Raw genomic sequence first — 14081 nt, 5'->3', positions numbered from 1 at the left:
CCATCACTATAGTCAATTTCTTCGGATGACTATACTGAATCAAAAGCTTTGCTTCAGCAAGAAACTTTTGAGGGGTCATTTTCTTCACATCAATCCTCTCGACTATATGACTTCGACAAATATAGCTCGTTCTTCTCTGCAACGCAGATATACTTCAGTGAATTTCCTCGAACTTAGCACCGGAGATAGCATTCTCTTCGATTGTGTATGGACTTTTTCTCTCTGTATGCACTAGCAAACAAATCGGTCCATACTTGTTTCTGTCAACAATCTCCAAAACACAAGGTAGGCAGATATTGCACCAACACCCTCCACCCCCTTCTCCATTTGTGAGAGCCATCAGAATGTGCCTACACTTCCACCATTCATTTTCTGAGAGAGAACCACCTACTTATGTGTTGAGATCTAGAGATTCCATTCCTACCATTTGAACCTTGATTTCTAGCCTTTCCCAAGTTGCTTTCCACTCAAATCCCTCTTCCACCATAGCCAAATCTATGAGAGAGAGTTGAGTGTTAGGGAGACTATCATTTGAAGCATAAGAGCAAGGAGTTCATCATCAACACACTGTACATTACCTTTTGGAGAGTGGTGTCTCCTAGATTGGTTAGGTGTCTCTTGGGAGCCTCCGTTGTGATGTGGAGTTGAACCAAGAAGTTTGTAAGGGCAAGGAGATCGCCTACTTCGTGAAGATCTACCCGAGTGAGGCAAGTCCTTTGTGGACGATGACCATGGTGGTATAGACAATGTTGCTTCTTCGTGGACCCTTCGTGGGTGGAGCCTTCCGTGGTCTCGCGCAACCGTTACCCTTCGTGGGTTGAAGTATCCGTTAATGTGGACGTACGATAGCACCACCTATCGGAACCACGCCAAAAATCTCCGTGTCACCATTGTATTTGCCTTCTCCAAACCCTTCCCTTTACCTTCATATGTAATGTTTTACATTCTGCTCCTATACTCTTAGAATTGCATGTGTAGGTTGATTACTTGACTTGTGTTAATTGCTAAAATCTTCCCACAACTAAAACTGGGAAAAGGAAAGATTTTATTTGGTCAAGTAGTCTAATCACCCCCCCTCTAGACATACTTTCGATCCTACAAGTGCTATCAGAGCTTTGGTCTCCGTTAGCCTTGATTTTCATAGCTTTGGGATCATAGCCTCGGTTTCACAACCTAGGAGAGTATGGCGTCTAGCGAGGGTAACTATCACTGTAGAGGTCCTTATTTTGATGGTACAAACTTTGCTAGTTGGAAGCATAAGATGAAAATGCATATTTTCTTGGTCATAACCCCACCGTCTTGGCTGTTGTGCGTGTTGCCTTGCAAGTTGATATCTTCGAGGATGGTAAAGAACCGGATCGTGAAGCGACCACGGAGGAATTGAAGATGTTGCAATACAATGCTCAAGCTTGTGATATTCTCTTCAATGGATTGTGCCCCGAAGAATTCAACAAAATTAGCCGCCTTGAAAATGCAAAGGAAATTTGGGATACTTTGGTTGATATGCACGAAGGTACCGAGTCCGTCAAGGAATCTATTGGATGTCCTTCAAAGTCAACTTGACAAGTTCAAGATGAAGGATGGTGAAGGAGTCACCGAAATGTACTCTAGGCTTGCTATCATCACAAATGAGATTGTCGGCTTAGGAACTGAAGAAATGACCGAAAAATTCATCAACAAGAAGATCCTTAGAGCCTTGGATGGAAAATATGATACCGTGTGCACATTGATCCAAATGATGCCCAATTACAAAGATCTCAAGCCCACGGAAGTCATTGGTAGAATTGTTGCTCATGAGATGTCACTCAAGGATAAGGAAGAGCTTCAGAACAAGTCTAGTGGTGCTTACAAAGCTTCAAGTTATGCTCCTACAACATCAAGTGAAAAGCAAGTCTCCAATGAAGAACTGAGCTTAATGGTGAAGAACTTCAATAAGTTCTACAAGAGTAGAAGCAAAGAGAGAAGCTCCAAATCAAGGTCCTACAATGAGAAAAGATATTCTAGTCGTGATCTTAATTTCTACAATTGTGGAAGACCCGGACACTACTCCAATGAGTGTACGGCTCCCTATAAGAAAAGAGAAGACTCACCAAAAAGGAGAAGTAGTAGAGATGAATCACCTCCAAGAGAGACAAGAAGTAGAGATGATCGTTATGAACGAAGACCCTCTCAAAGAAGTAAGGATTCGGAAAGGAAGGACAAGTCATCAAAGAGCTACACAAGACGAAGACATCAAGCTCACGTTGGTGAATGGGTATCCAGCTCCGACTCCGACTCTGGCAGCTACTCCGAGAGAAGTTATCAGTCCAACTCCGACTATACTCAAGATGAAGGTGTTGCCGGTCTTGCACTAGTGTCATACAACTCCCACGACATATTTGATTCACCAAATGAAGGAATTGGAAGATGCTTCATGGTTAAAGTCCCCAAGGTATCACACCCCGAGTATCTTGATTTTGATAGTGATGAAGATGATTTGCTAGGTGATGATGATTTACTTGTTGACAAAACCAGTGATGAAAACTGTAATGAACTTGCTTGTAATCATGCAAATCAAGATGAAACTAATAACAATGATAAGAAGGATATTGAGCGTCTAACTAAAGAATTAAACACTCTTAAGTTAGCTCATGAAACTACTCAAGAGGATCATAGAGAGCTCCTAAGGACTAATGAGAAGCTATGCTTTGAGAAGCTAAATTTAGAGCAAGAGCAAGTCCTAAAAGCTATCAATGATGATCTTTGAAAGAAGAGTTCTTCTTACATTGCCAAACGTCTCCTCTTGTCTACTTATATGCCACAAGTAAAGTCTAGAAACAAGAGAAAGAAAGATTCTTCTTCTAGTAGTAACAATAACCATGCTAAATCCAATATTGTTGCGTCTAGTAGTTCTCTTGATTCCATTAATGATTCTCTTAGCCAAGTTACACTTGATAAAGAAAATAGCTTATTGAAGGGAATTACAGATAAAGGTGTTCACAAGAGCCTTGCCAGGAGTAAGAAATTTGAGGAAATTGTACGCAAGCAAGGAAGACATCGGAAGAATCAAGGTGTTGGTTTTGAACGAAAGTTCAATGCCAATGGAGTTGAATGGGAAGAAGATCAATACCCTAAGACAAAGTTCATTCCTCAATAAGAGAAGTATGACCCCACTTCTTTTGAGGGAACACAAGCCCAAGATGATCTTCCACCACAAGACCACAAGCTAAAAGGCAAGGACAAGCTACAAGAAGAGATTGACTCATTTGAACAAGCTCCTAAGTCCATGGTCAAGTGGGTTCCCAAGACTACATCAAGTACAACTACAACTCCAAGGATTCCCATCAAGTTGATGTGGGTCCCAAAGAAGAACAACTAGAGTGTTCTTGAGGGTGACTCTGCCAACATACTTCACTCACATTCATATTGGCAAGGACTTTTGCAATCAACTTTCGCATCTTGCACTAGTTCATGGAGTCACAAATCCTCTTGTTGGTAAGACAAGGGACAAGGTAACCTAATGCTTTCATGGACATCATTATATGTGCAATTCACTCTATGTCTATGAATATCCTTGTATGGTCCTTGTGGGACTAACCCATGTAGGTATTGAAAGTGCAACACTCCAAAGGATTGCTCCGAATGATCTACATCAACATTGATCATCCACGTCTTCACTATCTACATGAAGTCATCATCGACAAAACCCAAGGTTAGTTCATCCCTCTTAGGGGGATATCACATCTAGAGGGAGCTTTGCTCTCAAATTTGAGCTAAAGCAACTTTAATGGTGTGAAGACATTAATGTTTTATGTGAAACTGGTAACCCCACTTGTGCTTAAACGATGAGTATGACCTATGATCAAATGTTCTCCTTTGACTCCTAAGTCAATATACTCATATATATAGATGACCTAGTCATCGCCAATTGCTTGATAAATGCTAGAATTGATTGGGCATGCTTTGACACATATTTCATTTGCTATCTTATTGTGTGAGCATGTTGGTTGCATATTTTCTTCATTCGGGGACATCCATTTGTTGTTTTGATTGTCTTGGTTTTTATTGGCCAAGTGGATGTACAAGAATGCCTAAGAATTTTCTCTAGCTGTCTATGTTCTTCTTGTCTCAAACTCTATTCATGCTATATCACAAAAATTGAACAAGCTTTTTTTCGGACCCTCAGGGTGAGGAGCACTCGGAGCCACCGATCCGACAAGGGATTCCTTCCAAAACGTTCTATTGCTTTTCGGTTAGACCAAAACACTCAAAATCGGTCACACCGAAAGCAGTTAGATTGATCTAGATTTTCATCTCGGTGTTACTGATTAGACCAACTCGGTCACAACAAGTTGCTGTAACCGCACGCAGTTGCACATCTTGGTGCCACCGATTTGTCCCACTCGGTGACACCGACAGCACATGGGTATATATATCTAGTGGCCCATACGGTTGAAAACTTCTTCAAATGTTTCAAGCCTACACCCCATTGCTGCCGCCCCCTTGGTCTCCGGATCATCGCCGTCATCTCTTGTGCGTCTTCGCCGCAGTAATCCGCCGCCGTCAATGGAATCTACTCCACCGTTGCCGCCGTAGAGTATCGTCACCGAGTTAGGGTGAGATTCGATCTCCTCGTGCTTTCTTTATCTGATTCAATGCACAAGGAATTTGCCTGGTATCTTGCCACATTTAAGATTGATCTATCCACCAAATTAATCCATTAGAATAGATTCAAGCAAAAAAATAGGGTTAGGTTTCCATCGATCGAATTGAGATTTTCGGTCCCATCGATTGGCCCTGGCCATTGCACAAGTACAACTCAGTTCCACTGAAATGTACTGATCCGTGAGACCAAAAGTAAAGTTTTAGTGAAACCCTAGCATCTCGGAGCCACCGAACCACAACTCGGTCCAACCGAAATGGTCTGTTTAGGCTCTGTGAGTGCTTCGGTGTCACTCCGAAATGCTTTCTGTAGATAACTAAAACTAAAGTTTGGACTCGATTTTTTGAAAAATTATCTACTTTTTCTGATAACTCGTCTACTCTGCCCATACCCTCTATTCACAGGGTCAGCTTTGCAAGATGTCAAGTGCCAGTGACAAACAAAACCAGCCTGAACACAATGTTGAGCTCAGTGAGGGCTCTAGTCCCAATGAGAGCTATGATGAGGGCAGCAGGAGCACTCCAAGCAATTTGCCAAAGGCTGCCACTAGAACAAGAAAGAAGAGAACCTCGGACGGTGAGGATGAGGACTTTGTGGCTAATGAGGCCACTTCCAAGAAGAAGGCGGTACTGAGGAAGGAGTATGGCTCTGCAACTAGCACTAAGCTAGGTGCCAAGGAAAGGACTGCTGTCAGGAGAGTCCAAATGTCGAAACCACGAAAATCCTCAGCTCCACAAGAGACAATGACTTTTATACTTGAGAAGCCAAGTGGTGCTAAAGGTGATGCCAGCAAGAAGAAGAAGAAGAAGAAGAAGAAGAAGAAGAAGAGGATAAGGAAGACTACTGCTAGAGTGATTGACAGACCATCCATGATAATGGATGAGGAGGAAGAACCAGAAGCAGAAGCTCCTCCTGCTAAGGCACAAAAACTCATGTCTGATGCCATGAAGACAGTTGCTCCCTCCAAACCCAAGTCCAAGCCCAAGGTTTCTGCACCCAAGAGGTCAACAAGAAACATTCCAGCTGCTAAGAAGAACATGGCCCCAGTGCTAGAAGTTCAGGATGATGATGAGCCACTAGTGCTCAGGAAGCTCAAGCCTAAGATCTCTGATCATGACAATGCACACCCTGTTGCAGAAAACATGATGCTCAGGAAGGATAAGGGACTTAGAGACTGGAGGAAAGTGGATCCCTATTCAGTTAGGAGGAGGACTACTTGTGACTACCATTTCCACACCAGAGATCAACAAGATTTCTATGAGACAGTTTTGCTTGATAAGAAGCCCATTGTCAGTCACATGACATGGGTGGACTGGAAATATATTGACGCTAATGAAGATTATTTCCCCCATGTCATGAGAGCTTTAGACTTGTAGGAGTGGATGCATTTGTTGGTCAGAAGCTCACCAAGTGGAATGATGAGATGATCATGCAATTCTACTCCACAACACACTTCTATCCAGATCGGAGAATTGCATGGATGATAGAGGGTTCCAAGTACCAGTCATCAATCTCTAAGTGGGCTGCACTTCTTAATGCTCCTAGGGAAGAGGAAGATGATGTTGATGTTTATGGCAAACCCAGGATGGACCACAATTCCATGGCTAATATGTATAAGCCCATTCCTGATGATGATTTGGAAACTCACAAGCTTGGGTCAGTCAAGCATCTGGTAGCTGGTTTGGCCACCACAAACACCATTTTGAGGCACACTCGGTTGCCCAAATCTAGAGATGAGAGGATGATCTGTGGCCATCCATCAATTTGCTTCACTTGTTTGACTCCCCATCTCACAAGTTCAAGGTTATGAGTTTAATTGTTGAGACGGTCAAGAGGACGGCCGCTAACCAGAAGAGGTCTTGTGGATATGCTCCACACATTCAGAAGCTTGTCAACTCCAAGGTTGGTATAGACACATATCTACTAGATCGTGAGCACCTCCTCTTCAGCCAGAGTTCATGGATAATGTGGTGGTGATGGATGCCTCACACCCCACATCAGTTGAGGCTCAAGAGAAGGCTTAGGCAGCAGCAACAACAGAAGCTACAGCTCTAGATGCACCCATTGCAAATCTCAAGACCAAGCAGGATCAGATGACATATCTACTGGAAGCAACACTGAGGATTGAGCGAAGTCTTGCCAACTTAGACAAGAACCAGGAGATCTTAGAGCGGATTGTGGAGGACAAGATGTACAATCTTGATGTCAAGGTCACAGAGATTCAGTCTATTGTGGAGAAGCTTAGAGATGATGCTGAGGATAGAAATGAGCACCCTACTACTAAGAGGTTCCAGAGTGTGCTAAGGGCACCCAGATCTTCAGTTGTGCCAGTTGCAGACACAAGGACCACTCACTCTGCACCTGCCACTACTGCTATAGTGCTACCTCCAGTGTCTACACCACCAATCTAGCAGACATCTTTAGAGGCATTTGCAGACGTAGTTTTCTCAACGCCATCTACGCACACAGGAGCCAGAAGCCAGAAGACCCCTTCAGGAGCTTCGGAGGATCATGCCTAGAGAGACGCATAGCTCTATACCTTTTCAAGCTTGTTGGTACTTGTTGCCAAAGGGGAGAAATTGTATAGATCATAGGCTTCAAGAGAGAGAGAGAGTCTCGCTTTTTTTGCTATTCGGTTTTATTGAGTTTTTGCTACTATGTTTGTTTGATTCGTGATACTTGATCGTTTGATGCTTGTGAGATACTACGTTTGTCCCTATGTGGTTGATCATACTCTGCTTAATGTGTGCTTAATGCTTATCCCTACAGTTATTTGTGTATGATCATTCACTTATGTCATTGGAGATGTTAGCATGTTATTTCACTCTTATCATTTTGTGTGCTCCACCAAAATGTATGTAACATGGAAGAGTGACCCATGATCCTAATCGATTGTGCATTTTCATTCAAACACAAATTTTTAATAATGCACAAATTTAGCGGGAGCTCTTGCTTATCACATACTTCTCAAAGCGATGATGTATTTCATTCATTTAATCATTTGTCGAAGCTTTGATCTATATATTGTCATCAATTACCAAAAAAGGGGAGACTGGAAGTTCAACTAATCTCCGGGTGGTTTTGGTAATTCATAACAACATATAGCTCATTGAGCTAATATCCGTTCAAGATAAATATTTCAGGATATTTAATGATTGGCTTGGCATGACATAGAGATGTGGACCCCTCAAAATGCTAAGGACAAAGTTTGGCAAAAGCTCAAGACTCTTCATTTCTATTTTAGTGATCCAAGATCACATTGAGTCCATAGGAAAGCCAATAATATTAAAAGGGGATAAGGTGTTGCTTAATGGTCTACTTGCTCAAAGTGCTTAGTGATATTGCTCCAAAACCCTCAGCCACTTTCTCCATCCAAATATTTCAAAACCCTAAACTCCAACTCGGCTCGGCCAATTTGTTCTACCTGGAGCCATCGAGTTCATTTGACATAGCCACTGCCAGAAACCCTGACGATTCGGTCACACCGACACGGATCTTGGTCTCACACTAGTGCAGAATCGGGCTATTGTCCCGGTTCGTAAGGACCATTGGTGTCGGTTCTACAACCGGCACTAAAGGGTGGGGACTAAAGCTCTCCCCCCCCCTTTAGTGCCGGTTCATCACGAACTGGGACCAAAGGCCCACCACGTGGCACGAGCCCACGCCGGGGGGCTGGGGGCCTTTAGTCCCGGTTGGTTACACCAACCGGGACTAAAAGGTTTAGGGGTTTATTGTTTTATGGTTTATTTTTCCTTTTAATTTTGTGTTTTCCATTTAATTCTTTTTCATTTCAAACATATTTTACGCTACTACATATTGTACATGTTATGCATATATATAAATAGAATTTCTTGTAGAACCGATCATATATATATATATATCATCGAATTTCTCGCACGACCATTCAAATATATATATATATATATATAATTTGGTAAATACAATTTCTCCTACAATTTGCAGATCATTACATGGAGGCATTACAACTTGTAATGGTATTCTCCTTTGGGATCTATGACCTGGTCGAGCAAAAATCCCGCTATTTCCTCTTGAATTGCTCGTACGCGATCCTTTGGTACGAGCATATCCCGCATCTGCGACATCTTTAAAGAAAGGAGATCAACATGAATGTATTAGTTGTGTGTGTATATATTAGATAATGATAGAAAAATTGTGAATAGTGTTCTGGCAAACGTATCCAAACTTGTCTATCATCTTTGGTCCTTTTGGACGTCATAATGCGAATGTTCTCGCAAATGTAGTATGCACATAAATTAGTCCCCGGCGTCTGCCTCATGGTCTTTACGAGAATATAATTCAATCAGATAATAATCAATCAAGCATGATAATGGTATTGAAACTAGAATTAAAGAGATGGTAGCTAGCTAGTACTACTTAATTAGTTACCTTGCATCGCACCCATTTCAGCTTTTGTTTCCATGGGCCTTCAACCTGCTTGATGAACTTTTCCCAAGCCCTGCCCGTCGGCTAAGAAAATGAATAAAGGAGTTATTAATTAGTTGATATTAGCAAATGAACTAAAGAGGCCGACATTGTGCGATAATGATTGAAATTACCTGTCGACCATCTCCCTCACGATTGCGTAGTCATCAATGTCTTCAAGTAGTGAGTCCAGTACTTGAATTTTTCCCTCATCAACTGCAATGATTAGCAGGATCCAGTGAAAACTGCATGCGCACACGTTTGTACAATTAAGCGGACATGTGCATAACTCATCAACTACACTTATTAACATCTAGTAAGCAAAAACAGAATTTGTAGTACAAGATAGTGTGACTCACCCGAAGTTGTAAGGAAGTAGTATTTCTGGTTGGGTATTTAGGTGCTTCTAGAACTCTAGCAAGCTTTTCTCTGTGTATGGTCGATCATAATCATGTGACCATGTCTCTTGATTAATGGTATTTGGGTCAATGAACCCAATGCCATAGCGTCCATCTCTTTTCATTTCATACATCTTCATTCTGCATAATACCACATAAAAGAATATAGTGAGGATAATTACAGGTAATGAACGAGCACTACAACTAGCTACAGACTTAAATTATAGAAAGAAATCACTTATAGACGATAGCAACTGACGATAGATTTGTTGAGTGCGTCTTGATTGAATAACTGAAACATTTCTTGAAACTCAACCCACATATCTTTTTCATGGAAGTAATGCTCTGCCTTGACTTTCACCATGAGGGACTCTCGATCGGTAGTCTTTACTTCTCTCATGTACCATTGATGCAATTCATACATTCTCGTTGATAGAAGCGGGGTCTGCCCAGGCTTGACCATAGGTTGGCCGCGGACATATTTCCATTGTAGTTCCTCCTCTTTAAACATTTGGAAGTCCTTGATGCCTAGGAGTTGTTCTACAGTGACACCGGCCTCTTTAGCCTGCCTTCTATGATCATCGGTTATTACCAGCTAATCAGCGCTGGTACTCACATGTGTTTGTACAATGAGCGGGGGGGTCGATTGCACCGCCTGTTCTCCCAGCTGGGTAATAGTTTTCCCGCTTTTTTTAACAGCTGCTTGGCTCAAGCTCGAGCTCGACGCCTTCGAGTTTTGTGCATGATAGGACTTCTTGATTTGGCGCTCATAGCCTGAGTCCCTATGCTTCACAGTCGGCTGATCATTATCAATAAAGTGTTGTTGCACTTTCTCAGGTACTTTCTCCTTTGGTGGAGGGGGGGGGGGTCGGTTCAAAATGTGCCGCCAATTGGGCAGCCACTTCAGCTTCGTTTTCCTCTTCAGTCAAGTGGTAAGGCAACTTCGGAAGAGGCTTGAGGCTTGGACCAAATTTGTATTTCTTGCCTCATGTTGTACCGCTAGCCGTCATAGCTGCGGCGCCTCTCTTCCACTGTTGCTGAGGCGGCGAAGCACACTGAGGCGGCGGAGACGGCTGACGTGGTGCCTGACTTGGAGGAGGAGTCGGCTGACGCGGTGCCGGACTTGGAGGAGGAGTGGGCTGACGTGGTGGCCACTACAACAATAACCCCCCTTTAGCAACGCAATGATGCGTTGTTGTATGCCCGTATAAACGTTGCTGAGGTCTACACCAACGGATGAATATCTATTGCCTTTGGTGGCGTTGCAAGAGTCTACAACAACGTATACACATGCGTTGGTAAGCAATGTGGAGATGCGTTGCAACACCAGCAACGTATATAGTAAGACCATAACAACGCTTCATATGCATTGTTGGTTACCCTACATATGAGGATTCCCAAATGGATCATTGCAACAACTACATAGCATGGACAATTAATGGCATTTCATATATTTACATCCAAAATTATTAGGTCAATTCAAACAGTGCACAGAAGTCATGATATAATAAACATAAAGATCTCATATATAAAATTAACTCTGTTGCATTTGGCATTACAAAGAACATAATCCAAAGATTACAGCTTGTGAAACTATCTAGTAGTAGCCCAATTATTGACCATGCAATCAATGTTTCAGCCATTGTAGAACATAATGTGACCATGAAAGTGATGTTCTAAAACATAATGCTAAACTATCTAGTAGAAGCCCAATTCTTGACCTCGCAATCAGCATGTGCCATGCATCATCTATTTTTCTTGGCAATCTACAACAACAAAGAAACAAGATCAGTAACTTATGGTAGAGAAAAACCAGGTTGATAGAAACATAAAATTTAAAGAAGCAACATATAAAGGTTGAAGGTCATGCGATAATTATTCCTATTACATATATTTAGTGGCATGTTCTAAACCATCAACACTTTTCCACCTTGTATATGAAATGAATGACCTGATACAATGTGCATTGTGTAGTATTGCGCAAATAATACTAACAAAGAACTAAGAAGATAGCTTGATTATCACACCTCTTTACCGTACTAAAATTTAAAGCTACGTTGTTTGTTGAATTGCAAACATAAGAAACCCTACAGGAGAAAACAATTGAAACTTCAATATCCAGCCATACAGAATGCTTACAGACCCTTTTCCAATTTTAGATGCACTATTTGCTCAACCAAATAGACAAGAAAACATGACAGATGCACAAACTGTACATTTACTAGTAGAATTAAAAACATATACAAAAAAAGTAGTGGTGAAATTGAATGGAAAACATGTGCGTGCATTTTGTTAGTTTGTCACCAAATAACAGAATGTTCACTTACAATATAGCATGTCTCATTTCTTGGTAAGATGGCAGAGAAACACAAATAACATCAATAAGTTCAAAAGCTACAGCCAAATTTATTACATCTTTATAGGAAAAAAGGTTGCCAACTTGCTTTTATAAGAGTGTATCCATTTGTCATTATGTAGTCTTCGGATGGAAACAAGATGTGCCCTGCAGTACTCACAAGTAGAGGTTACAATTGATTGGATTTAGAATTGATTTACCTCCATATTCCACAGAATTAGTTCATACTCTGATGAACCAAACGCACTCATGCTAATTATTTTTAAGTTATACAATGTACTACAACCAATGTGGAGTGATTTGATATATACTCCCTCCGTCCCATAATTTAAGATGCCTTTTGACACTAGACTAGTGTTAAAAAACGTCTTACATTATGGGACGGAGGGAGTAATATGTAAGCACTTGACCGTTGGTGAGATATGGGCATGGTCCTGATGCTGGCCTAGTCATTGTTTGGTAACCGCCACAGACTGCTAATCCCTAAGCTGAAGCGACCAAGCTATGAGGCATCATGCGCACGTAGCGACACCATGCGAGTGAGAGTGATGGACCCTACCGGCTAGCTGACTAGTCCATTGTGGCAGCAACGGCAGCTAAACGGACAATGGTCGGCGACGGCAGGCAAGCGAACATCGGCAAGAGCAGCGGACAGCTTTAGTGTTCGCCCAACCCTAAATAAAATTTATCCTCCGCACACAACCATGGGCATACATGTGTGGACAAACAACAATCATAGTTTCCCAATAGGTTGAAATTTCTCAATATTAAGGAATACCTGATTCAACAGATGACTGAATCTATTCTTTAAGTCTGTCATTTTCTCTAGACCCTTCTCCTGCATTACTGCAACTTTAGTAACCATAATAATGTATGATTGTAGGAGCTGTATCAAAAACTACAGAATAGTACTCCATTGGACTAATCTACAGTAAGAGAACAAATGTTAGACTAGGGGAGTATATATATAACATGGATCATAAAAGTTACGAAAACTGATGCAATAATAAGGGTTCAACTAACATGAAATATCTCTTTGTGGCGAACCAGAGGTAATTGCTAGATAATTGGTACACTTTTTTCTCCAAGTCAGCCACCTCAATCTTTGACTGCTGAAAGTCTCCTCGGCAGAATATATTAAAAAAAAAGGAAATTTCCAAACAGCATACTTATTTTCCACTAGTCATAGAACTTATGTCAACTGTAATTTTCAAGGAAAGCATAAGATGAAATCACCGCCATATTAGAAGCACAAGTAGAATCTCCATTCTGTTCGTGAAGATACAGGTTCATCAGTAGGCAACCAGCCACACATACCTCAAATTAAGTACTAACGCAGATCCCAGGGCCGATGGAGTGAACTGGAGGAAAGCAAACAGAGAGGGGAGAAAATAATCACCTTGGCGTAAAGGTTGCAGAAGCCCTTGACGAGGGTGAAGAACTTGGTGAAGCACTGCTGGAAGGCGTCCCTGAGGATGAAGAACAGGGTCGCTGGAGATGACGAACACGGACTAGCAGACGCAGATGGAGACGATGGAGCTGCAGATGGTCTTGCCGACGCCGCCCATGACACCGACGAAGATCCACTCGAGGGTGTCCTGCTCCAGGTGGTTCCGCACCTTCGGGTCCGGCACGTCGCCGACCTACACCATCGCCGCGGTCGACATCGTGTCGCTCCTCCGATTCCGCGGGGTTGCCGTTCGGGGTGGGAGGGAAGGGTGGCGCCGGACTGATGAGGAAACCCTCGACGTTGGGATCGCGGAGCACGGTTGAGGCGGCCTGAGTGGGGAGGGAGGAGGGACCGGAGGAACCGGATCCGGCCTCGCACGATAGGATGAAGGTAGGCGGCGGCGATGTGGGTACTTTATCGCTAGGATGTGTTTCTTTTTCCTTTTTCAACAAAGTGGTCAATAGTCGTGCGAAGTGGGAAGTGGCAAGCGGGGACTTTAATCCTAGCAACGCATCGATGTTTTGTTGGAGTGAATGCGTAGCTGTAGGGGGGTTCTCGTTGTAGTGGGCGGACTTGGAGGAGCAGGAGTCTGCTGACGCGGTGGCGGACTTGGAGGAGCAGGAGTCTGTTGACGCGGTGGCGGACTTGGAGGAGGAGCCAGCTGACGTGGTGTGGATGGCCTTGGAAAGACGGTGCAATCCTTTCTCCATAGAATGATATGATGTATGGCCTCTCCCAGTGTGTGCTCCTCGTCACCTCTAGGAATGTCAAGATCTAGCCCTGAATATCCTA

At 42.7% G+C, this 14081-nt stretch overlaps 1 long non-coding RNA gene across 2 annotated transcripts; it reads right to left on the bottom strand.

Annotated features, from left to right (window-relative positions):
- Positions 1–10983: 10983 nt before the first annotated feature.
- Positions 10984–13813, bottom strand: LOC123052666 (uncharacterized). 2 transcript variants are annotated; one of them, XR_006424899.1, is made up of 2 exons: positions 11511–13813; positions 10984–11249 (listed from the first exon to the last, which is right to left on the bottom strand). It is a non-coding gene; the product is annotated as an uncharacterized lncRNA (long non-coding RNA). The 2 variants fall into 2 exon arrangements; XR_006424900.1 differs by having other exon boundaries at positions 11897–13813.
- Positions 13814–14081: the final 268 nt, after the last annotated feature.

Source organism: Triticum aestivum, chromosome 2D (genome assembly GCF_018294505.1).
Source record: "Triticum aestivum cultivar Chinese Spring chromosome 2D, IWGSC CS RefSeq v2.1, whole genome shotgun sequence".
NCBI classification, from domain to species: domain Eukaryota; kingdom Viridiplantae; phylum Streptophyta; class Magnoliopsida; order Poales; family Poaceae; genus Triticum; species Triticum aestivum.
Note: the sequence above shows the minus strand (reverse complement) of the source record. Positions and strands in the feature narration are given on the sequence as shown.